Raw genomic sequence first — 25,628 nt, forward strand, 5'->3', positions numbered from 1 at the left:
GAGTAGTCAATAAAATATTGAAGGAGAAGAACAATGTCAGAGGACCAAACCAACCTGACTTTCAGATTTATCGTAAAGCTACAGTAATCAAGAGAGTGTGGTCTGAGTGAAAGGACAAACAAATACATCAGTGGAACAGAATACAGAGCCCAGAAATAGACCCACACAAATACATAGTTAACTTATCTTTGATGAAGGTCCAAACATGATTCAACAGAGAAGAGATAATCTTTTCAATATATAGTGCTGGAACAAGAGGATACCCACTTGAAAGAAAAAAAAAAAAGAGATTCTAGGCACAGAACTCATAACCTTCACAAAAATTAACTCACAATAGATAATAGACCTAGATGTAAAATTCTAAACCATAAAACTCCTAGAAGATAACATGGAAGAAAATCTAGGGTTTGGTGATAGCTTTTTAGAAACAGTGCAAAAGGTAAAATCTATAAAAAATTGATAAGCTGGACTTTATTAAAAAGAAAAGCAGGCCAAGCACAGTGGCTTATGCCTGTAATCCCAGCACTTTGGGAGGCCGAGGTGGGCAGATCACGAGGTCAGGAGTTCAAGACCAGCCTGGCCAATATGGTGAAACACCATTATTACTAAAAATACAAAATAATAGCCGGGCATGGTGGTGGGCGCCTGTAGTCCCAACTACTCGGGAGGCTAAGGCAGAAGAATTGCTTGAACCCAGGAGGCGGAGGTTGCAGAGAGCCGAGATCGCGCCACTGCACTCCAGCCTGGGTAATAGAGAGAGACTCCATTTCAAAAAAATAATAAATAAATAAATAAATAAATAAATAAAAATTGCTCTGCAAAAGACACTGTCAAGAGAATGAGAAGACAAATACCAGGCAGGAGAAAATATTTATAAAAGACATATCTAACAAAGAACTCTTATTCAAAATACAAAATAACTCTTAACAGTAGAAAACAAGAAAACAACGATAAGAAAATAATCTGATTTTAAAAATGGGCAAAAGATCTGAACTGACGCCTCACTAAAGAAGATGGCAAATAAGGCATTGCAAATGGCTTTAAGCATATAAATTTGACAAATGGCAAATAAGCATATAAAAATTCTCAACATCATGTCAATAGGCAGCTACAAATCAAAATAATGAGATGCCCATTAGAATGGTGAAAATCCCAAACACTGTCAACACCAAATGCTGGTGAGGATGTGGAGTAACAGGAAATCTCATTCATTGCTGGTGGCAATGCAAAATGGTATGGCCCCTTCAGCAGAGTTTGTCAGTTTCTTACAAAATTAAACCTACTATATGATCTGTCAATCACACTCCTTGATATTTACCCAAACAAGTTAAAAGCTTACATTCACACAACTACTTGCACATGAACACTTAAGGCAACTTTCTATTGTCAAAACTTGGAAGCAATCAAGTTGTCCTCCAACAGGTGAATGAACAAATAAACTGTGGTATATCCAGACAATGAAATATTATTCAGTGCTAAAAAGAAATGAGTTATTTGAGCCATGAAAAGACAGGGAAACTTACATGCATATTAAGTGAAAGAAGCTAATCTGAAATGACATTCACCTATATGACATTCTGGAAAAGGCAAAACTATGGGGACAATTAGAAATTCAGTGGTTGCCAGAGCTTAGTGGGGAGGATGGGATGAATAGGCAGAGCACAGAGGATGTTTAGGGCAGTGAAGCTATTCTGTGTGAAACTATAATGGTGGATTTAGGTCATTATACTCTTGTTCAAACTCAAAAAAGTACACCACCAAGAGTGAATCTGTAAACTATGGACTTTGGTTGATAATGTTGTGTTCATGTAGCTGTATTCATTGTATTACTCCTGTGTCGGACTTTGATAGTCAGGGAGACTATGCATATGTTGGGGCAGGCAGTATATATGAGCTTTCTGTTCTTTCTGCTCAACTTTTCTGTGAACCTAAAAGTTTATATTTATAATGTCATGTACAACCATTGAGAGGCAGGCTAGTGGGGACTCCAAAGCCAGGTTGTCTAGGTGTGAATTCAGCTTTCCACTTGTTAGCTTCAGCAAGTCATTTATTTAATCTTTCTGTGTTTTCTTTACTATAGGCTAATTATAGTACCTATCTAATAGAGTTGCCATGCAAGTGAAATGAATTAATGTATAAAAATTCATTGGTATGGAGTGTGGCATACACTAAATGCTCAATAAATGTTAGCAAACAAAATTCTAATCTTATTTACCACCATTCTTAACATTAGCTACACTTTAGCCTCACTCCTTCTGCTCTCCAAAATCCTCTTCAAACTCAGACCTCATCCCATAAACTCCTTTTCTCTCTGTATTTTCTTCTTGCCATTAACATTTGTTTTGCTAGTAACATTTTGTTCTTCTCAAGGTGAACAAAAAGAGGCTATTTGGTCACTTTTCATTTTTGTCCCTCATTGATTATGCTTCATTCTTCACACAAGCTGACAAACACAGAATTTCTCTTAGCAGTAGAAGCAGGAATATGTGGCTGTGAGAACTCAGAAAAAGCATCTAGAAGAGTAACAATATCTATATTTGGTGTTAGGAAAATGGCCATGTTGATTTTGGTAACAACTAACATATGTTGAGTATCACCCTGTGCCAGGCACTGTGCTTAGGTGTTTTACATGTATTATCTCATTTAGTTCTCACATTAAAACCTGTGTTTTACCAACTTTTCAAAATTTCTACAATGAATATATTGCTTCTATAAGCTGAAAATTTTATTTGTAAATGTATATTCACAAACTAATAAATAGGCCCTGTTAAGATGAAAGTCATCAGTTTGGCGAAGATTCTAGGAAGTACTCCCTAATAAGTGAGATTTTGTTTAAAGGGTTGGGGTTGCTTTACTTGGAAAGAAAGGGGATCCTGGAGTGCATTAGACGTGCTAGGTATTTTTACATATTTTAAAGATAGTTAGAAGAGGAATTTGACTTGGTTTCTTTGACTTCAAAAAGTAAGCGAGAACTGATTATTCAAGGGAGGCAAATTTTTGCTCAACTTAAGAATGCCCTTTCAGACAATTCTATCCCAAACGGCAATTATCTAAATCAACAACTATTTACAGATTTATGCATCCAGGGGAAGGCTGGACGAGGGGAAGGCTGGACGAGGGGAAGCCTAAGGTCATTTTCAATTCTGAAATTGTGTTTATATTAATGCAGATTAATCAGAGAGAAGAGCCAATGTCTACCTTTTTTTGTTGGAAAAAAAAAAAAACGTGATTCTATGTCAACTTTGGAAAAAAACAACGTAGTGTCTGGGTAAGTGAAGAATGATTGTGAAGCTTATGGACTGCTTCAGTGCAATCGTAATATTGTTATCAGAAAATCAAAAGGCATAAAAAGCAAAAAGAAAACGGCTTATTTATGTAGCAGTTAGAAAGATGACAGAACACAAATCTGATTTAAATGTTATCGACTCCCTCCCTCAGGTTGATCTGCATACCCCCTTCCTTTAATTTCCCGCACTCTCCCTATTACGATCTTTTGCATAATTCACATTCTCTTGCCATGAGACTCAGTCCTGTTCCTATCTGTGTCACCCGTAAGCCACAGGCTTCCTCGCCCATTTGAACTGCTTTATTCCGTAAAGCAGAGACTTCTACTGGGGTTAACTTTGTTGAGCAACAGATCTACCCTAGATTCCCCTTCACCTTCAGCCCCGTTTGCTGTAGGATACCAACCTCCCACTCACTGTGTCAGGGCTCTCACACAGTAGAAGTCCTTGCAGCCCCAGCCCTTCTGTCCTCAGGTCTGATGGCTGCAAATCCTGGCAAAGCTGTGAAGCCCGCGCAGGGCACCTTCAGCGGCCTGGGCTGGGCCCGGCGCAGGACTCCAGCCAGAGGGCGCCAGCGCCCACCAAGTGCAGAAGCCCGGGGAAACCAACCAGGGGCTCCCCGACATTTCCTCAGTTAGCCAGAGTCGGGGGGCTCAGACATCTGGTAAGAAGAATCTTTCTCCCAGTACTCCCCAACTACAGTTTGCTTCTCTGCCCATTTCTTCTGGGCTGTCGCTGCCCCCTCACCCTCAGCTTAGTATGGGACCCCGAGGAGCCTCTCCCGGCTGAGGCCGGGACTCCTGCGGCCAGGCTCCCACGTCAGGTCCCCGGAGGCTCCTGCGCCTTCCCGGGCACCTGAAGTGGAAAGGAGGGGGTGCGGGGCTGAGGGCAGGATGAGAGCCCCGGAGGTGCGTTGGGTGGGAGACCGGGGAGCGCACCGGGTCAGGAGGGAGGAGATGAGAGGAGGCCAGACAGGGGCTTTCGGTTTCCCTGGGTCTGATTGGAGGTTGGCCCGATGAGTCGGAGCTGGGGACGCGCCCATCTCCGCCGGCTCCTGCTAGAGCCTCCGGCTCAGCCCCTCCCTGGAGCCGCTTTGTCCCGGGTGACGGCGGCGGAGGTTGCGGGGAGGAGCGGGCAGCGCGCAGAGACCCACCGACCCACGGCCGCAAAGAGCGGGAGGCGGGGCGCGCCGCGCCGCGTACGGCCTCACGCCCAGGCCCACGGGCACCGCACCGCCCCCTCGCGCTCTCACCGGCGGGCAGGTGAGCAGGCAACGCCGAGCGCTGTAGCAGCTGGCCCCAGCGGACGCCCCAGCCGCCGCCTCCGCCTCCGCCTCCGCCGGCGCATCGCTGACGCCCAGCAGGTCGGTTATGTAACCGCGCCGGCCAGGCTCGCCCAGGCACTCCGTCCCGCCGGGGCTGACAGCAGCCCCCGGGTCGTGCCGGGGGACCGCGGCGGGGTTCTGGCCGCGGGACCGGGTCTGGGTGCAGGGCAGGGGCGGTGGCGGGGGTGGGGTTTGTCTCCAGATCTGTGGTCAGTCCCGGCTGCGGCCGTGGGGACGGAGATCTCCCACGACCCCCCTCTAGGGGGCGCGGGTCCCAAGGAGCCCCTTCCCCACTGCCTGTGGCCCGGGGATTCGCCTTCCTGGAAGCAGCCGCAGGTGCGTAAGTGAAGGAGCAAGGATGACGCCTGTGATCCCGGAGACTGAGGCTTAGAGAGGGGGCTAGAAGAGGCTAGCTAACTGGATGCAGAGAGCAAAGAAGATCGAGAGACCCCCCCTTCTTTCCAAATGCAGAGGCTGGGGAGGTGATAGGTGCGCTGAGGTGCAGCAGGCTGAGAATTGTCCTGCTTGGGTTTAGCGGGCTTGGGTCATCTAAAAATAACTTCAAGTTTGAAAAGTGAAATGGACTGGAGCGCAGTGTGCCGGGTTCGTCCTGCCTGTGGGATGCTTCGCTCCAGAAGTCACTAGAGGGAACAGGCAAATCCCAGCCGCCTGATCCCTTGGCCGCCTCCAGGTCTCGCTGGTTTCCAGGGTGCCTCGGTTTGCCTTTTAGTTAATGATTTATTCTTCAAGGCACTTCTGCCTTTTTCTTATCCCAAAATGAATTATAGCAGAGTGCATGCTTTGAATCTTTCCTGTTTCTTACAATGGGATAGAGGTGTTCAACTGCCAAATGAATTTTTTTTTTTTTTTAAGTCTCAATTTAGTAAAAACAAAAGTTTCTGGGACTCCTTTAATACACATTCCCACAATTTTCCACAATTGGAGATGAAGGGATATCACAGCATTCCAGCTCACACTTCTCTCTCCCTTCAGCCAGAATTTCACTTACCATACAGAGGGGAGGCTTTAGGAAATGTAGGACAACTTTAACAGTGCAACTCAAATTTCACATCTTTATGGTCCTTTATTACATCAACTTCAAAACAAAGAACAAATGTATCACAAGGCACCACGCAACACTTGCTAACCGGCCTCTGCATTCTGGGGGCACAGTGAAGCTGGAAATACCCAAAAGCTGGGAAGGATCAAGAGGCAGGTCAGCACTGATGGTGGAACTAGGCAGGGGAGTAAGCATTTGGCTGCTTTTCAGCATACTCATTGATTTTCTTTAGCCTTAGAGCTATTATATTATGATCAGCCATTGAGTTGAATTAGTCTAAAATGTGAGTTGCACTTTGATTTTAATTCCACTGCAAATCAAATCAGCATTTATTGAGCATCTACTACCTGAGTCCAGTCCATAGAATTTTGTGAGGGAAAAGTGTTCTCATCTAAAGCTACATGATTCTAAGAGCTCTCAAAATGCTTAATGTGTGCAGGTCCTCCAGAACTCACCTAAATTTGGCAGGACATGACTCTTTCTCCAGTGATGAACATTTAACAGACAGAAGTGGAAACTAGAGAGCTTTCTCATTTGCAAGTGCACATCACAGTGTTAAAAACCACTTGCATAATCATTTGCAGATAGTCATACATATCACAAATTATTTTTATTGAGACTAACGTTGATAGTCTCCGAGGTCTCATTTTCCTGTTCATTTTACTTTCTGTAGCATCCATTCAATTGAATCGGTAATTATTTGTTGGGCACCTACTGTGTGCTTTCTAGGTCCTGTGCCAGAGGCTAAAAGGATGAGGCCCATGCCTCCCAGAAATCAATTTAGCAGAAAAGGAGAAGAAAATAAATGATAATGATTCAACATCATGAGTGTTTAATGAAGATAGAAACAAGTTTAGTGGGAGCCAACAAAAGAAAGAGTGGAAGGAATCTGGAAGAGTTTACATTGTGTCTGGATCCCAATAGGTGGTAGGAGTTGTCTAGAGAAGGGGCTGGGTGTTCCACATTGAAGGAACAGCATACACACATGGCAGAAAGGTCACATTCAGAGGACCCCTACATGTTCTGAGGGAAGATGGGAATGTTTAGAAAGGTTTCACTGAGGCTGGATTGTGAATATACCCTGCTAAGGAGGAGAAATCATCTGGCCTTTAATGGTAGAAATGATTTCATCTAACTTACATTTTGCAAAAGCGACTTTGGAGTTGTGAGGAGGTGGGGTTGCAAAAAGGAATGAGGAAATTTTAGACCATTGGAGTGGCACAGGCCAAAACAAAACAAAAACCCCAAAACAAAACAAAACTCATAAAATGAAATGTGCCTGAACCAGATGGCCTGGAGGAAAGAGAAGAGATCTATACAGAGCCATTTCAGGGGGAGGATCAGTAGCATTGGTCACCAAGTGGATGGTGGTATGGAAGGAGAAGCTTAGATGTCTAGAGGATGGTCAGGCTTTTAACTGAGTTAGGGAGTAAGTAAGAGCAGACTTAAGACACATGGAGAATTTTTATTTTGAACAACCAAATGAAAATGTTCAGTAGGCACTTTTATTTTCACATGTAATTTCTTCATTTCTGGTGCCCACCTTCTGCTGATTTCATTTCCCTTCATTTCTGAGACTGCGTAAAGCTGCTTTTAGAGAAGAAGGAGAGACAATAACAGGAAGTTGTTTCTACCTTTATCCCCAAAAGTGATACTATGAACTCAGTTATTTGAACTACTACTAGTAGTAACAGGGATAATAATGATAATATCTAACATTTATTCAGTGCTTACTACATACTGAGCACAAGGTAGTTAGAACTGTACATGGTTTATCACATCTGATCTTCCCACTAACCTTATGAGGCAGGCACTGTTGTTATTCTCAGATGACTGACAAGAAAACCAAGGCAAAGAGAGGATATCGTACGTAGGTCACACAGTTTGTAAGAAGTGCACCTAGAATTGAAGCCCAGGCTCTGACCAGCATTCTGAATTACCAACGTGAATTAATGCATTAAAATAATTATTTTTTATCCTGGAATATGTTTTTGCCCTAGGTTTGGATATTTGTGGCTGATGCCATAAAAGAGAACTAGACTGAGATAGGAGTCCTGGCTTTTGACTGGGCTCTACACCTGATTTGCTGTGTAATGTTTGCAATGTCACATCCCATCTCAGGCTTTCATTATTTTAAATCTGTATATTCATGGAACAAGTGGTTGGTTAGATGCTCTCTAGGGAGTCTTGACATCCTGAAGTCTTGCTGTTTGCTTTCTCAAATTCTCTGCTACTGGAACCGTTGGTTCGGGTTAAGGTCGTACCTGTCTGATCACTTAGAGCATAGAAATACTTCAAAGAGGATTAACACAAATGGTGGCTTCTCCTTAATAGCTTGGTGTGAACTGATCCATTTTACAGAGCTAATGGGAGTGCCTGAGGTTGGGGAAGCTTGCTTCTGGAAGGACAACCCTGCCTGCATGGGCACTAAAGTAGAGGAATCTCCATTGTCACTTACCAGTTTCTTTTCTGTAGACATGTTACTTTGACTCTACCAGAGTTTCCTCATGTCTGAGAAACTGGGGCAATTAATGCACATATTGTGAGATTGTTGTGAGGATTGAAGCAGGTACTATAAACCAGGCACCAGCACAAGTCCGTCTCAGTGAAGGTGCTCAGGAAATGGAGGTCCCACCCTTTGCCCCTAGGGTAAACGACATGTAGAGAGGGAAAGGTAGAGTGTTTCTGAAGACAAAGTTTCCTACTTCCTAGTTTTGATAGGGGCCACCTCTTGGTTGAGTATCATCTATTTATCTAAGAAAGAAATGTATGTTGGTAGTATAAAAACACACAGCACATTACGTAACTTTCAAAATGTGCGTCTCTCAAGTATTCATTAATAGGTTACCTTCTCAGAGATAGAGAAGCGGTCAACATTCCCACAACACAGAGTTTTCAATTCTTCTTTTGCCAGCTTATAAGGAGGCCAATATTGCTGTAAATAAAGAAATAGTAATGCCATGGTTGGTCATACTGGATTCTATTATTATGGCATAGAATAGAGAGGGGACAGAATGATTTTCTGTTCTGTGTGTGTCTGTGCACAGATGCGTGCTGTGTCTTCCTGAAGCGTTTTCTGCCTCTGCCTATAAAGTGTTCACTGTTCTTGTGTCTTTTCGCTTGTTACCAACTCCAGGTGTCATATATTGTAAGTTAAATTAATTAGTTGAGGAATATTTTTAAAGATAGAAGCAGCTTTAAACTCAACGGAAACTTCAAAAATCCCTTAAAATGAGTGACCATGAATGGTACTTTCCAGAAGTTAAAGAAATGCTTCCAAATACAGAGCAAACTCCCTGCAGTTCAAAATGCCCACAGAAAAATTTTTTTTTATAGTATGGATGGAAACAGCCTTATTTTCATATCTGATCTTCTATACTCAACTTACTGTAAGACCAGCAATGAAATTTGGGGATCCTAAGCTTTGCAATGTGTGCATGAAAAGACGTTGTAATGGTAGCTATTGGACCAAAAGAAAATGTATTATTTTAGAACTAAGTCCTAGATTTTATTACTGTTTCCTTAGTTCTTTGTGGGAATAATTGCTTTATTATATCATGTAATTGAGATTTGCCTGTTCCAAAATATTATAATTTCTTTGAAGCCATGGGCCATGCCTTAACACTTCTCAGACAGTGTTGGGAATGAAGTGTAAAGAGCACGGACTTGGCATGAAAAAGCCTGGATCTCAATCCTGGTGCTGTCATTTCCCTGCTATGTGACCTTGAGCTGCCCATTGACCTAACAGTCCTAGGAGCTGGCATTTGTTGAATGCTGCCCCTGTTCCAGATGCTTTGCTCAGCATGCTACATACGTTATCTCATTTAATCCTTACAACAACTCCACGAGGTGGGTATTATCATCACTATTTACGGAAGAGCACACCCTTAGGATCAGGGGGAATAAACCACTCAGTGCCGGGTCTCTGAATTGTAGTTTTCTTATCTGTACAATTAGGAAAATAATACTTAATCTCCCCACTTTACAGAGGTGTAAGGGTGACGTACTGGGAGTTTGTGAAAGTGCGCGGAAAAATGGAATGCTTTGCACAGATGTTGAGGATGATTGTCACAATAGGGACCTACTAATAACAAGAAATCAATTATAGGTGGGCCTGGTATAGTACCATGGCTGTGAGAAGAAAGATGTCCAAATGCATATAAAATACATTTATATAATGCATTAAGAATGTTGTATTTCCTTGCCCTGTTCTTTGGTACAAATAGATTGTTTTTTTCAGGGGTAACTTATTTGTTGTCAGTACCAGTGTGGGTCAGGTCAGGCCAGGGCTGATCAGGACATGGAACTGGGTCCAGCTGGTGAAGGGGGAAGGAGACTGTGGTTTGAAGAGGAGAGGTACTGCCAGAGGGGTGTTTTAGTATAAACAGAGAAGGGTGAAAGTCAAAGCCAAGGTCGAGGAAAGGATAGGCATGATGTGGAGTGCAAGAAGGAGTCATCATCAGGATTTACATCAAGTGTGAGTGACAGGCAGGACATGGAGTTTGTTCGTGAAGACTAGGAATATTTTCCAGTGTCTGCTGAGGCCTGTCCACTCAGCAGGAAAACTAGGGACCCTCTGCCCTGAAGTTTTAATTTTTTTTTTTCTTGGACATATGTGCTTTCTAGAAAACTTTGGAAAACACAGGAAAGTATAAAAGAGAATTAAAATAACATATTACCATGAACAATTGACAATAACTATAAACATTTGGATGTACTTTTCAATTTTTATATGCGTATTTTTATAGAAATGGAATTATAACTGTGTACAGAATTTTGCACTCTGCATTTCACTGAAAATTTAAAATAACTTTCATATGAGGCCAATAATCTTTTGAATGTTTTCTCATTAGCTGCGTAGCATTTCCATGCATAATTTTATCATAATTCATTTACACTTTCCCCCATTGTTGAACATTCAGATCCTTCCCAATTATTTAAAATATCATATATACTACTTTGATAAACATCTTTGAGCACAAATTTTTTCTATGTTTTGGATTATTTTCTTAGGAAAGATTGTTAGAAGTGGAACTATTGGCTCAAACAGACCTTCTTAAGGCTTTCTCTGTATACTGACATTGCCTTTAATTGTTTTTTTAGCAAGTTATACTCATGAACATTCCCACAAGCAATGAGGGAGAATGCAGATGTCACCTCTGTCCTTCTTGTAAGCACTCTTTTTGGTGAAGATAAGGGCTGAATGGTGTTAGTGCTTTCCAGAGATAGACTCTGCCCTGGAAATATTCATGCCCAACAATTGGTTCAAGGAAGTTAGGCTTTCTTTTAGGGAGTTGAGGATGAGTGGGTGGGGATCTGGTAGATTCAACATACATGAGTGTTTGTAGGAAAGTTGATTTCTGTGGATGGCTTGTCTCCTGATATTTCTGTTATCAGCAGCCTGGCCCATGGATATAGCAGCCTCAGTGAGAGACCTGACTGCTGACAGCTGTCATCACAGCCTACTGATCTGCTAATGCACACTTACGCTAAGTAGAATAGAACCAACTCTGCTTATGTGAGAACTGCTTCAGTATGCTTCTTCTGGCTTCTCAATTCAACAAAAACAGTTTTTAAATCCCGAAAAGTTATCCTGAAAAATATTGACAGCAAATATGGGCACTTATTTACATTAGTTCTGTTGTTGCTTTAGTTGGTTTTGACTAGCTCACCTTCTGTTTTTGGGCAAGCTTCAGACAGGCAGGTCTTTGTTCACCTTCTTCTCACTGAGACACAATGCAGAGAAAACCGTTTTGAATAAATAACTGAGATAACCAGTTGGAATCTTCTTAAAAATCACTTAAATGGTCATTTTTCTAATTTGATGACTATTCCAATTAGTCTTTTCAAAGAAAAAAAAGGCTTTACATTTCCTATTAGGCTACCATATCAATTTTAGTATTTTGATTATATTGACCAATTTGTTGAGGTAAACAGCCAATTTGGATTATCTTCCCCCATAAATGTGTCTAAAAGTCAGGCTAGATTAATTTAATTGATAATTTATTTTGACTTCTGTAACTATTGAAGCTAAAAGCCCAGTATCTGGCTGAGACAAATCAATGCTCAGTTTAGACTTCTCTTATGAGGTTTAATAACTTATCAAGAAAGAAATTATTTATTTGATTACAGATCTCAGCACCTGAATTTTGAAATAGCAGTGTAAATTCAGATAAATTAATGGTGGTTCAAACAAATTTTATTTGCTCAACAGCAAAATTTCGTAGCCTTGACAAGTGAAAACTAATAATTTGTGAATATGTTAAGTTTGTCCTGCTGTGGAGATTAATATTTATTTGATCTTTTGTGATATACAAGCAACTATTTATTTTAAAAAGTGTCAAATTTTGGTCAGGAAACGTATTTAGCAACTGGCATATCACAAAATGTGTTTATTTGGTAGCTTTTATTTTCTTATTTCTCTGTCTCTTGGTGACTTCTGTTCTGCCCATTACACTTCAAAATTTGACAAGGTAAACAAAAAAATTTGACAAGGTGACATTTAGGTGATGCTCTGAATTGAAATACTTGCTCAGTCAGATTTTCAAACGCTGACCTTCTGACTTTGTGTCTAAGTGCCACAACACATGGACACGGTGGGGATTCTTGGCTTGCACTCTGGATGCTGGTTTGGTTTCAGCCTCCTGAGATATTATGGGTGGGGAGAGGAGATTTCCTTCCCATTCTGTTTGTAATCACACTGGGAGTTCAGTGTCTTTCGTTTTGGAAGGTTAAGAGGGCTATCATAGCCCCTACGTTTATGTAGACTGATTTGGAAGGACCAGCTCCGGGTGGAGGTGAGATGGAATGGTAAACCTGAAGAGCTTCCTGTGTCTCCCCTGGATCTAACTTACCTTCATCGAGCCAACAAACACTTCCTGCAGGCTGTAGGAAAACTGCTCAAATAATTAAAGTGGAAACTAGGGACATTAAGACAGTTAGAATGGCTCTAGATGGGCTCACTTATGTTCTAGTGTAATTTTCAATAGCTTATATGGGACATGGGGCAGTCCACAGTGTCCTTGTGGGGAGACCTAGGTGAGCGGTTTCCCCTGTGCTCCTTCCTACCAGACAGCTCCCAGGAAGCCATATGGCAAGCACTGAAGGGAATGACCACTTATGATTCACAGAATGACCTTCAGGGTCTCTAAAAGTGGAATCCCCAAACATGGCAGCTCCTCATAATGCTTTCAGTTGTTCCTTAAAAGAGCCTTTAAAATCTTCTGCTTATACAAAGATGACTGTTTATCCAAAGACTTTTGTCTTAGGTGATAAAGATTAAACATATGCCATGCTTTTCGTGCTTTTTACCCTTCATTTAGCTTCTTCCTCTTAGCTCAACCTTTATGATGTCCTCACAACCACCCCTGGCTATTGTCTTACAGTTCAAGCCAAGATGTGATACTATGAGAAGGTTATTTTATCTGAGTAAAATTAGAAATATCTTAATGGATATTCATGAAAACTAATCCTAAGTATTTTTCTGACAGTATAACTTTCAAGGGCATATCTTATAGGAGAGAAAATCCAAAGAATAATGCAGGTTAGAGACCTTTACCTAACTGGTGTTTGGGACCCATTTCCATATATCTGGGAGCTAGACATGGTGGATTTCCCAACAGACCCCAACAGCACTCCTCCTGCCCCATTTCCAAAAACACAATCCCAGATCATGGCAGCATCCTCCCTTTCACTGTTTAGGGACTTTACCTTTAGCCTCTGTTTTCATTCTTCTTCTCTTACCTCTCTCAATGATCCTAGGGCTTGAAAACAAAGAGATATTATTCCTCTTCCACAAAAAGGGGAGTGGTATTCAGATGGCAGAATATATACACATAGCTAAAGGATATTAAATTTAATATCCTTTAATATTAAATTAATATTATTTTAATATTAAAAAATGTATTACTCATTTGAGGCCAGTTGATGAGAATCTAACCTTGGTTCTTCATCTAGAAATGGTTCTTTATCTAGAAATGGTTCATAGTCTAGTTTGGTGAGAGCTTATCTTTAAGATAACAGTTTTTTTTTTCCCAAGTGTTTTTTACTCAGTTTTATTATTCCTTTTGGATCAGCCAGTCCTTTGAGTGATTTTCCAAAGCATCAAAATTATGCCTCTTCTTGCTTTTAGATTTTTCCTATTGAGATAGTTACATGCAGCCTTTATAGTATCCTAATCATTGCTTAAACACGCCATTCCTATACCTCTTTCTTTATCTTAGGGTTGGTTTATGCTAATATCAAGATGAAGTTATTCTAAAATTGTAGGGTTTCTGTCATTCATATCTATTGTCAATCACGGCAATGTAAATGCTACCAAATATATGCATTTCTTTTCCTAGTTGCAAATTGACTTTTTATGGCTACTTATTAGAGAACCCCAGGAGGCCAATAGTAATAATTGAGACACAGCTGCAAGAGACCAGATATTACTTCTTCAGCTTCCTATTCTAACAAATAATGAACCACCAAGTTGTTTATAAATAAATCAAAAGTCTTTGTAACAAATAACAACCTAAGAAGCAAATGCATACAATTTTCAGATATGAAGAGTTATAGAAGTGCTAGATATAATAATAATAGAGTAAGAATTGTTTTACTAATGCGAACCAATTTAGAAAACACTGCAACTATATAAAATTATATTTGGATTTTCTCCCATCTCTGTTTCTCGAAATTCAAGTCTTTCTTCAAATTCCATCTCTTTTATATTTCTTCAATTCTTGAGCCCTCAGAAGAGCCATCAGTCTTTGCTGAACCTATATTTATGGCACATCCATAGATAACCTATGTATCTTATTCACTGATATATTTCATTAATTCATTTATCTCTACTTATGAATCAGGTGTGCTGACCACTAGGGTATAAAAACCAGTAAGACATAATCACCATCTTTAGGGAAATTAGAGTTCAGTAGACTTTAAGTTTCTTACTTGTTTACCTACACCTCCCTGTAGACAGTAAGTGCCCCGAGGGTAAAGACTGAGCCTACTCATTCATCGCTATGGCCCCTGCTACACTCATCACTATGACTTGCATATGGCGGGCACTCAGTCAGTGGTAAAATGAACTGACTATCCATCATATTTATTCTAAATAATTCAGAAACACAAACTTGAAGATATCAACACCTTCAAATGTCTTTAAAGCCTTTGTTCTCTTCACACAATTATTATAAAAACAAGTGGTCGGGTGCAGTGGCTTATGCCTGTAATCCCAGCACTTTGGGAGGCCGAGATGGGCGGATCACGAGGTCAGGAGATCGAGACCATCCTGGCTAACACAGTGAAACCCCATCTCTACTAAAAATACAAAAAAATTAGCTGGGCGTGGTGGCGGGCGCCTGTAGTCTCAGCTACTTGGGAGGTTGAGGCAGGAGAATGGCGTGAACCCGGGAGGCGGAGCTTGCAGTGAGTTGAGATCGTGCCACTGTACTTCATGCTGGGCGACAGAGTGAGACTCCATCTCAAAAAAAAAAAAAAAAAAAAAAAAAAAAAAAAAAAACAAGTAACTCTACATGATAAGTTTGTCTAATTTCATTTTCCGTGGGTGAATAAGTCTCTTTTCTCCAGAATATGACCTAGTACCACATCTCTGTGACATAACAAAGCACCAGATATGATTGAGAATAGTGTCTGAATTTTTTATAGGCAGTCGTATTAAGTGCTTCTTCTGTTTGAAACTCAAATTATTTTGAAATGCTTCTGTTTTGGTAAGAGAGCACATTCTTTCTTCTTTTGTGGAACTTGGATACAAAGCAACTGAACAGGAATAATTGTGGATATTTATTGAGGACCTATTAAGCACCAAGCACTGGCTAAGGACCCCACATGTTATCACATATTGTCCTCTCGACAAACCTGTGAGGTAAGTTCTGTTTTCATCCTGCTGTTCTTTAGATGAGGAGACTGAGGCTCAGGAAGGTTGAGTTACTCTCCTATAATTATACTGGTAGTAAGTGGGAAGCCCAGACTCACCAATGGTCTCTTTGTCACCACCGCCCACCATTCCTTGTCAAAGTGGAATTTGTAAAGGCATTTGTGGGACCTACTTTATAATGAATAATACTGATGCATGGTTTTGGTGCCTAAATTTATGTTTTTTATTTGCAATCCAGTTGGTCCAATGCTATTTTAGTGGCCGTGGGCTTATGGGAATGAACAACGGACTTATGTAATTTGCCTCAAGTGAAGGCTATATGACTGCATGGCACACTGGTCCAGTATGTTTAGTTTTGCTGTGGATAAAGAAATGTGGCCGGGCGCGGTGGCTCACGCCTGCAATCCCAGCACTTTGGGAGGCTGAGGCAGGCGGATCACAAGGTCAGGAGATCAAGACCATCCTGCCCAACATGGTAAAACCCCATCTTTACTAAAAATACAAAAATTAGCCAGGTGTGGAGGTGAGCGCCTGTAGTCCCAGCTACTCGGGAGGCTGAGGCAGGAGAATTGCTTGAACCTGGAAGGCGAAGGCTGCAGTGAGCTAAGATCACGCCAATGCACTCCACACTGGGCAACAGAGCGAGACTCTATCTCAAAAAAAAAAAAAAAAAAAAAAAAGAAGAAGAAAAATGTGAGACAGACCCTACTGCATAGTGGGTGGTGGGAGCATTCTGAACCCCAAGACACCTGTGTTGAGGATTTCAGTTTCATAGCCATAATGAAAATGGAGGGTTACTTTTAGGAAAACATCATCATCTGAATATTAAGTAAATGTTCATTTGAATGGAATTGGTGTTACACTTTTGTTGGTATTTGGTTAAAACTTTTAGTTGGCATTTGATAGTTTTAGAGGAGCTGAAACTATAAGAATTAAGTTTTATGTTTGTATATATTTAAGTGTCATTACAATAAAAGCCATGTAAGTCAAAATTGGGAAAGGAAGCATTCTAAATTGTTCTTCCTGAAAAGGATGCTCTGTACTCAGTTTTTCAAAATTAAGAATACTGAATTATTCTGCAATATCTAATGAAAATCTTCGACGCAAAAAAATGATTTCACACCCATCAGAGGTCTGACCTGCCCACTCTAAGTCTTTCTTGAGAGATGAGTCATTGACATTTCCTTTGAACCTGTAAATATTATCTGGGACAGTAAAGATCTGACCTTGGGTGAAACTCTTCATTGCTGTGATTCTCTAATGCACCTTCACTTGGCCCTGTCTGTCAAGATGCTTGTAGATTCTTTGTCGCCCTTTGTCCCGATTCTGATAACTCACAGTTGTTTATGCACATCGCCAATTGTTTGTAATCATTTTCTTATCACTACCATAAAGATTTGTGAATTTGGGCTAGGAAGTAGTACCAGCTTCACCTAAGCAGAGAAGGTCATGACAATGTACTGGAATTTTAAAAACTGCTGGCTTAAAAGATCTCTCAGTCTGTCCAAAATGACTACATTAGTTACTTTTGAGTAGAGAAAAAGAAAGTCCCTGTTAAATGCAGACACGGGGAGAGGGGATAGTATCTGACAGCATATTTATCCTTAGTTTTTTGGGGTTGCTTATGATGAATTTCCAGTAAGACTTTGGAGCACTAGAATGGAGGACAGTGAGTTCTGATAGAAAGGGAGGAGAAGCTCATTGTATAGCATGTGGACATGGACATGTGATGGGACTTATGAGTGAAGGAGGCGGAAACCAGGAAGGAAAGGCTAGCTTAAGAGCAGTGCCAATCTTGGGTAGCCCAGGGCCATATTGTAAAAGAGGGGATTTTTTTTTTTTTCTGTGCATAATGTCCTGTTCTTCTGTTATTTACAATTTCAATAAAGGTTTTCTGTTTTAATAAAATGTGTAGAAATGTGTTATAGGTGTTTGTTGTTTTTCTTATATCACTATCATTCTTATTATTATTTCCCAGCAGCCTGCGTGGTAGAGAGAGATTATCACTGGGTGCACAGAGTGGGAAATTCAAAGAGCTGGGCTTTTGTCCTAGATGGGCTGTGATTTTCTTGTGAGAGATTGGGCTTTCCCTTAGTAACATTTTGGCCTCAGTTTTCTAGTTTACGTCATTAAAGTATTGGGCAAAATGATCACCAGAGTTGCTGCCAGCTCTTTCATTCTTTGTATATTCCAGTCTTTGCCAGAAATCATCATAGCATCCTTGGAATGTTTCATGAAAATGACCAGTGGTAGTTATTATTTTAATGCTCATCTTCCATGCACAGCTATTCTTAAAGACTGTGGGAATACTTACTTTTGTTATCTTTAGTGAGAGAGGTATTCGATAGTTTTTCAGGGAATCCTTAAGGTTGAGCCACCAGCTGATCAAACATTTCCATATACTTTAGAGTTAGCCATTTTATGGTAGGAGCTTTTCTGTTCCTTTCTCTGAGTTTGCTTTTAATTATACTGCATTCTGCTAGGGCACTTCCACCCTAGAGATGGCAAGATGGATGTGTCCTACATCCTAGCCAGGTCTTCAACTGACAGAGGGGAGAAAAGGATGGCATTGATTTTTGTAGGAATTGGTAACTTGTTATTTTTATACTTTGTTACGACTCTGAGTGTATTGTCTGGCAAATCTCTTTTCAGTAGATAATATTTGTATTAATAGGTAACACTTATCTAGAACTTATTTTGTGCAAGGTATTATTTTAAATCTTTTACTCATAACATGACATCTGATCCTCATAGTATCTGCATCCACATTTGACAGATGAGAAAACTGAGGCACAAAGAGGTTAAATAGCTTGCCAAGGCCCCACAGCTGGTAAGTGACACAGCTGGAATTCAAAGCCAGGCAGCAGCACACAGCATCTGTGGTTTTTATACAATTTGATTCTAGCTTTTATGTGTTACCCAAAAATGTTAGACTCATTTTATCATTTTATAAATTGAGCCTTGAAGATCTCACCAATAATTTTATCCTAAAATGGATTAACTCGTATGTTTTGCCCCTGCTTTTCTGTTTTCACTTTTACGTCTGGTAAATAAGCTGTTAGAAACCCACAGAGTCCATGTCTCGTTACGTACCAGAGTTGGAGAGGGAGAAGGGGAGGATTCTAAAGGACATAGATGAACAGCCAGATGAAGTTATATAGAGTGAGGTTTAGAAGGGCCCTAAATGCAGGAGCTTCTGTCCCCCTGCAGTTGAGATGTGCCACCCTCCTGGCCCATGGATGTATTCAGCAACCTGGAAGCAATCCAAACTCTGTTCTTTTATTTATTTTATTTTTTTTGGAGGATTCATCATTCAGATATGATTGATTACATGATTGACCACTGGTGATCAACTCAACCTTCAGTTCCTTTCTTTTCCTTTGAGGTCAGGGAAAGTTTTAACCCTTTAATCACATAGTTGGCTCCCTCTGGCAACTAGCCCCTCATCTTGCAGTTATCTAGGGACTTTCCAAACATCTCCTGACTGAAAGGGGCTTGCAATGAGGAAGAGAAGACACATTCATCTTTCTTGCTCTGTAACTGCTGTGAGCTGTTTAATAAACCTAGGGCAAAAGACAAAATATTTTCACAAAGGATATTCCTATTGCTTCTATCACTCTAATCACTTAGGATATTACAAGGGTTTCTTTCAGGAGCTGTGAGCCAGGAACCTTGGACAAAGACCAAAATATAGGTTTCTTTTTATATCATAATATCACAGCATGATACAAAGAACCTTCCACCTTCAGGATTTGATCTAAGAGGGCTGGCACCATGTTTTGTTACTCACCGCTGTGCCCTTCATGACTAAGCATCTTGCATGTAACAAGCACTCATAAAGCATTACTGAAATTTTTGGATAGATTGGATGACCGTTAATAGCATTCTAATTATGTTATTAATACTCAGTGGATTATTTTTTACCTAACCATAAAAATAATGCTACATAGCTTTATGGATTATTTGTTTCACTTCATGCATGCCAATTTACCAAAAAATATTGCCTTCATTATTTTGGCCTAGTGGGATGGAAACATCAAGATTCAGGGGGTCTTCATTCTTGTTCTGATTCTGCTGTTCTAGCTATGAGATGTTGAACAACTGAGCCTCAATTTTCTACTCTGTAAAATGGGAATTATAATAACTGCCCTGGTGATCTCATAAGGCTTGTGGAGGGTCAGATAGCATAATAGCTTAGGTAACAAAAGATGAAAGGCATTTTTATTCCCAGCATCACGCAGTACTGCATTCCCATTATCTATTACCCCTTCTTCACCAGTGTTACTTAGTCCACCTGCATACTCCATCTTTGGTTTCAAATTGTAAAAAGGAGTCCATGAGAACGTCTGCTACATGAATACGGAAAAGAGAAAGAAGACCCATTTTGGGTGATTCATAACATTCCCATTTGACCCTGAAAGCTGTGAGGGCAGGGATCATGATGTTCAATTTGCTTTGTTTTGTTTATCAAGAGCATGGTAGACCCTCCATGATTGTTTCTTGAATGAATAAACATAACTCCTGACTTCCAGTGTTAGATCATAGAGTCAAGTAGCCATTCTGTGCTCCATGAGAGTGGAAGCAGCAGTCACCATCAGATGCTGGAGAGTACAGCATTTCAACTGCTCTGCTTAACATAATACAGAAACCAACCTGTGTGGAGGGAGAGAAGTGACTATAGAGAAATAATTTCAAGTTGAAGTAGCTAAAGAATGTTGGAATTATAGCTTTTCTGTTGGTTTGGAAAGAACTGAAGCCTTGGAAAATCCTTCTTCACTTCCCTTCAAGTGTCTTGACATTGGAGAAGAGGGTGGAGCAGCTCATCTCCTCACAGCCTGCTCACATCTCCTTTCTGCAATAGGCACTTACCCTCCTTACTCCCTGCTTTGCAATGGACATAGCAATTCACGCCTACCTGAAGTTAAAAAGTGGAATTGCTGCTCTGTATGGCCAATAAATTAGCCTAGAGAGCATGACTTTTGCCTACCAGAAACTTGCTCAAGTGGGTATTTCTTGAACACAGCAATGGGTTCTGCTGTTGAAGCAGAGGATGGCAACATGCAGCTATTAGAGGATTTCTCCCCTCCCTAACCAATAGTCATAGAGCCCTGAGAATACTGAGTCATGTGCAGAAGACCTCACCTCCAACCTAATTTCCAAGTGACCAGGAATCAACAGCTGGTCATCAGTTTCCCTCTAAGATGTGTGCTGCTGGGTTCCAGAGATGAAATGTGGATCCAAACTGTGTTCATCCCATGGCAAATGGGGCGCTTTGTCAGGACATGGACTGAAACAGAGGTGAAAGAAATATTTAGAACAAAACTAGTTTGGGCATAATATGAAGTGCAAGGGGGCGGTGGGGTCCGGGAGCTGGAATGCTAGAGCCAAGAGCAGCTCTGTATTCTCAGGAAGATTTGAGATTACTCAAAAATAAATGACACAGATACTTGTCAGGGCTTTCTGAGCATTTTCTGAATATTGCTTTAACATAAACTTCAATGAAATAAAGGGCTTCTAGATATTAATCTAGACCAAGAGGAAACATCTTCAGAGCTTCTGGGATATTCTTATACAGAAAAATAAAAAAACTCGTCTTAATCCAGTATTTCTGAAAAATTGAACAGTGTCACAAAATACTTCACCAAATATTTGGAAATCCACAAAAATGCCTAGAGCAACTTCCTGCTTTAGAAAAAAAATAATGTGAGTAGTAAAACAGTAAGACAATGTTCACCTCGAAAAGATAAGCCTTGACTTTCCCCTTAGAGTACAGTCGGGCATTGGTATATCATTTTTCTGTGCCACCTGTTGCTTATGTTTCTTTCCCAGCTATTCACCCCCTAATTGTGTTCAATTTATATTTTGTTCCTCCTCTTTGGAACTATACTTTTGAAGGCATTGGAACTCCAATCTGGAGATCAAAGTTATTTCTTAGTCTTCAGCGTCCCTAATTTTCACAAAGCAATGATTCCAAAGGATTTCTTCCTTTCCCAAAACCCACTCAGTATGCTTTAGTGAGGACATTTGTCCTAATTCTCCCACTTCTCTATCCTTACCTGTCTCTTCCTTTCCAAACCTACCATCACTCACTTCTTGCAGAACCTTGTTGATGGCTGCTTAGGTGGTCTTCTATTCATATGCCCTTCTCCAACTCTTAACTGAGTTGCTAGGGAATTTTGTTAATATTTATTGTGATATTAATAGCACTCTGTTGCTTCAACAATATTCCTCATTCCTGGCCTTTACTGAGCTAGAAACAGATTTTATGTCATGAAAGGTACATGGCAATATGGCTTCCCCCTGCCTTCCGCCTGCCCCATGTGTCAGTCTGGACTCCTGTAGTTCTTTTAATGTGCTGTAAGCTCTCCCTTCTCTATATATTTGCTCAAGATTTTTCCTCAGCCTGGAATGTTCTTTCCACCCCCCAACTACCTCCCACCACCCTTTCTCTAAATGTCTGCTTCATTCCTTTCTACCTATTCTCCAATTCTGCCTGTTCCTGAATCATTGCCTGATTCTCTCTCCAGCTAAATTCCTTTCCCCTTTGAGTCCCCAGAGCTCTGCCTATTCTGGTCTTCTTCTGATGTCCACCTCCATTCTGGGTCGGGGTGTCCCTGCATAATCACAGTGCTCTCCTTTACCACCCACTCAGGATGAGTCCTTCTGTCCAACTCTGAATCATCTAAGAGGAATCAAGACAGTTTGCGCACAGCAGCTTCTCAATATATTATTTTAAAGAGAAATATGTGAGTTTATATGTAAGATTCAAAAGTTAAAATACTATCTCTGTTTTATAAATGTACCCTCATTTCTTTCCTGAGAGTTTATATGAAGAGTACCCCTAAAGAATAAAATTACAGAGGAAAATGGTTTAATATCCATGGATATTATTCAGACCTGAATGATAACCAGCAGCCTTTCCCTTATCCACAGTCAAAATATGTCATTGATTTATCTAACCATTATCAGGTTAAAAAAATCCCAAGTTAGTTTTGGATAATATGTAGTTTTCTCTATGAAAATACCACCGAGGTCATAAACCCACTGAGCATATACTGGACTAGCTTTGCCATTGATGTGTTTTATATGCTGCTGTTATTCACATTTGGTTCCTAATGGTAATGGAAGACTCTAGTCTATTACAATTCTGATATTTTATTGGTTATTTATAGGTAATTGTTGTTAAAAGAGAACAACAACAAAAAAGCACAGACAGCCAGTTAAATAATTCAGTTCACTAGACATTTACTGAATGCCTCTTATATGCTAGGTATGAGATAGGGGTGTGTGTTTATGTGTGCATGTCTCTGTATGTGTGTGATGTCATTCTTGATATTAAGAAGCTATAAGGTAGGGTCATAATTGATTATCGTGGAGGATGAAACAGTATGCCGTAAAATATTATATATGGCAAAAGAAAGGAGAGAAAAGTACTGGTAAGCTTTAAGAGTTTGCAAATTAAGAGAATGCATAAATGTGTATATGTACATTTAAACATGATTTGTAGAAACAGACAGACATACGTGCATATACTTAATCAAACTGTCCTGAAATATGACTTCTAAGAGTTCAGGGCTGTGGACCCCAGGAAAATCACATTGTCACTTAAATTAAAAACTACAGTTATCTGGAAAACAAGATTTGGAGCTTAAGTTTGGTACTCTGAGTCAGTCCCATGAATGGACTTTTTCTCCCTCTGGGCTACCAGAAGCCAACCTAAGTAGCTCTTCTCTGGGTGTAAATCCCTAGATCTTGTTACTTCAGATAAAGTTCCAGTGTTCCTGTACTCTCTTTCCCAGACTGATTGACTTAACTCAGTTGGTACGTCCTCCAAGTTCCTTCTTCTTTCAAGACTTACATGTCTTAGAATCTAAGACTAAGACTGAGTTTTGATTCCCCAGTCATTCAAGAAATTCCACTTAGTCTGTATTAGATACCCGGTACAAAGTTGAGTTCTAGAGATATAAAGTGAACAAGGTAGACAATCTGCATTTGCAGGTTGGGAAGAGAGGCAACTACACAATTATAGTACAGCAAGGGAAGGGCGGAAGGGCTATGATTGAGAAAGATAGCATCATTGGGGATTTATTTTGGAGTTAAACATCTACACTGTCCTCTCCATTGCCTGACTGAACACAGGGGAATGCAGTGGGGAGAGTCACAGAGAGATTTGACAGAGACTAAACTAACACAGGCACTACAAAGGGACTATTGCTCGACTTTATTAGTTGGGTACCTACAATATAGCTATATGTTACAGACCATTGCTATTAAAAGGAAGTCCTAATACATCCATCTTTAGAATTTATTTATTTTTTATTTTTATTTTTTTTGAGACGGAGTCTGGCTCTGTCGCCTAGGCTGGAGTGCAGTGGCCGGATCTCAGCTCATTGCAAGCTCCGCCTCCCGGGTTTACGCCATTCTCCTGCCTCAGCCTCCCAAGTAGCTGAGACTACAAGTGCCCGCCACCTCGCCCGGCTAGTTTTTTGTATTTTTTTTTAGTAGAGACGAGGTTTCACCATGTTAGCCAGGATGGTCTCAATCTCCTGACCTCGTGATCCGCCCGTCTCGGCCTCCCAAAGTGCTGGGATTACAGGCTTGAGCCACCGCGCCCGGCCTTTAGAATTTATATGTGTGCTTTTATGTCTGGAGACTATCTGTAGCCTTTTGAATGTGGGTGTCCATTACATTGTTTGGAATTTGGTATATATTTTCCTAGAGAAGCATCATGAATTATGACTAGATCCCCAGGCTAGCCCAAAAGCCTGTTATATGCGTGATGTACTTGATATAAAGTACAGGAGTGTTGATTTGAGAGATCTTAAAAGCTATGTTGTGGTGGAAAAATATTCAGAATTCCAGGTTGGAATACAAGCAAGATTATTTTCCCCTCTGTAGCCTTTAGAGTGAGAACAAGGTTTCCTGTTCCCCACCCACTTCCTTACAGAACAATGTGAGGAAGAATTCCATTAGGTGCAGGTCGCTGAGTCCTAGGATAGGTGCTCTAGGGGAGGTAGGGGCTAGCAGGTGGTAAGAGGCAAGGGGGACCGTGTGAGTGTTGTGTGTGTGTGTGTGCGCGCGCGCGTGTGCACACCTAGTTGTTGACTGTTGAAGAAGGTTCATATACTATTTTAAGCGCTTTACACATGTTATCTAATTGAATCCCTATAACATACCCCCATGCAATGGTACCATTATTATTCCTCTAAAATGGTGGTGTGTTTCAGGGCTCAGGCCTTAGACTTCTTCTCTCACTAAACTCACTCATCCAGTCCCATGGCTGTGTCATCTATTTTATTCCCCTCTCCCCTGAACTCTGAACTCATGGCACCAACTGCTCATTACTTAGTGGAATAATAGAACTCTTCATGACATGTCCTAAACTGGACTTCTGATTTCATCCCTCTGAACTTGCTCCTGCCACAGTCTACTCCATCTTAGTAAATGGCAGTTTTGTGCTTCTAGGTGTTCAGGCCAAAACCTTGGTATTACTCTTCAATCTTCTCCTACTTTATATCCGGTCCATCAGCAAATACCATGTGTACATTAAAAACACCCAGACTCAAGTTCCTACTGATTCTCACTGTTTCTGCTGCCACCTCTTTGGTCTGTATCACCATCATCTATCTGCTATCTAGATTACTGTGATTGTTTCTTAGTAGGTTCCCTACTTCTGTCATTGTTCCATTGGTCTATTCTCCAGATAACAGCCAAATAAATTATTTTAAAACGTAAGTCAGTTCTTGAAATTCCTCTGTTCAGACTCTTCTAATGGCTTTCCATCTCAGGGTAAAATCAAAAAGTCCTCTCCAAGGCCTGTAAGACTCTGCATGTCCTGGCCACCTGCTTTCCCTCTGAACCCATTTTGTACAGTCTTTCTTTCTTACCAGCCTCACCTTCTTCCTTATTGATCAGAGACATATTCCTGACCACCCCTACATAAAGTATATAAAATAGCAAATGCTCTATACCACAGCCACACTACACAGGTTTTGATAGGTGGGTAGAAATACTCTGAAGGGTGTCTGTGCCTTCTGGTGGAGTAGTGAATGAGGTGAATGAGGAGAGGTGAATTCACCA

The 25,628-nt window shown here is 40.7% G+C and overlaps 1 protein-coding gene across 3 annotated transcripts in view; it reads left to right on the plus strand.

Annotated features, from left to right (window-relative positions):
* The first annotated feature begins 3,750 nt into the window (after nt 1-3,750).
* RCAN2 (regulator of calcineurin 2) overlaps nt 3,751-25,628 on the plus strand; it is a 263,771-nt gene continuing 241,893 nt past the window's right edge. For 2 of the 3 annotated variants that reach the window (XR_001886730.1, XM_017878078.1), the window contains exon 1: nt 4,559-4,647. The gene's annotated coding sequence lies outside the window, so the exon portion shown is untranslated. Of the gene's footprint in view, nt 3,949-4,558; nt 4,648-25,628 lie in introns of those variants that run through there. The other variant, XM_017878079.1, reaches the window with a different exon arrangement.

Source organism: Rhinopithecus bieti, unplaced genomic scaffold, assembly GCF_001698545.2.
Source record: "Rhinopithecus bieti isolate Rb0 unplaced genomic scaffold, ASM169854v2 scaffold_9981, whole genome shotgun sequence".
Taxonomy (NCBI): domain Eukaryota; kingdom Metazoa; phylum Chordata; class Mammalia; order Primates; family Cercopithecidae; genus Rhinopithecus; species Rhinopithecus bieti.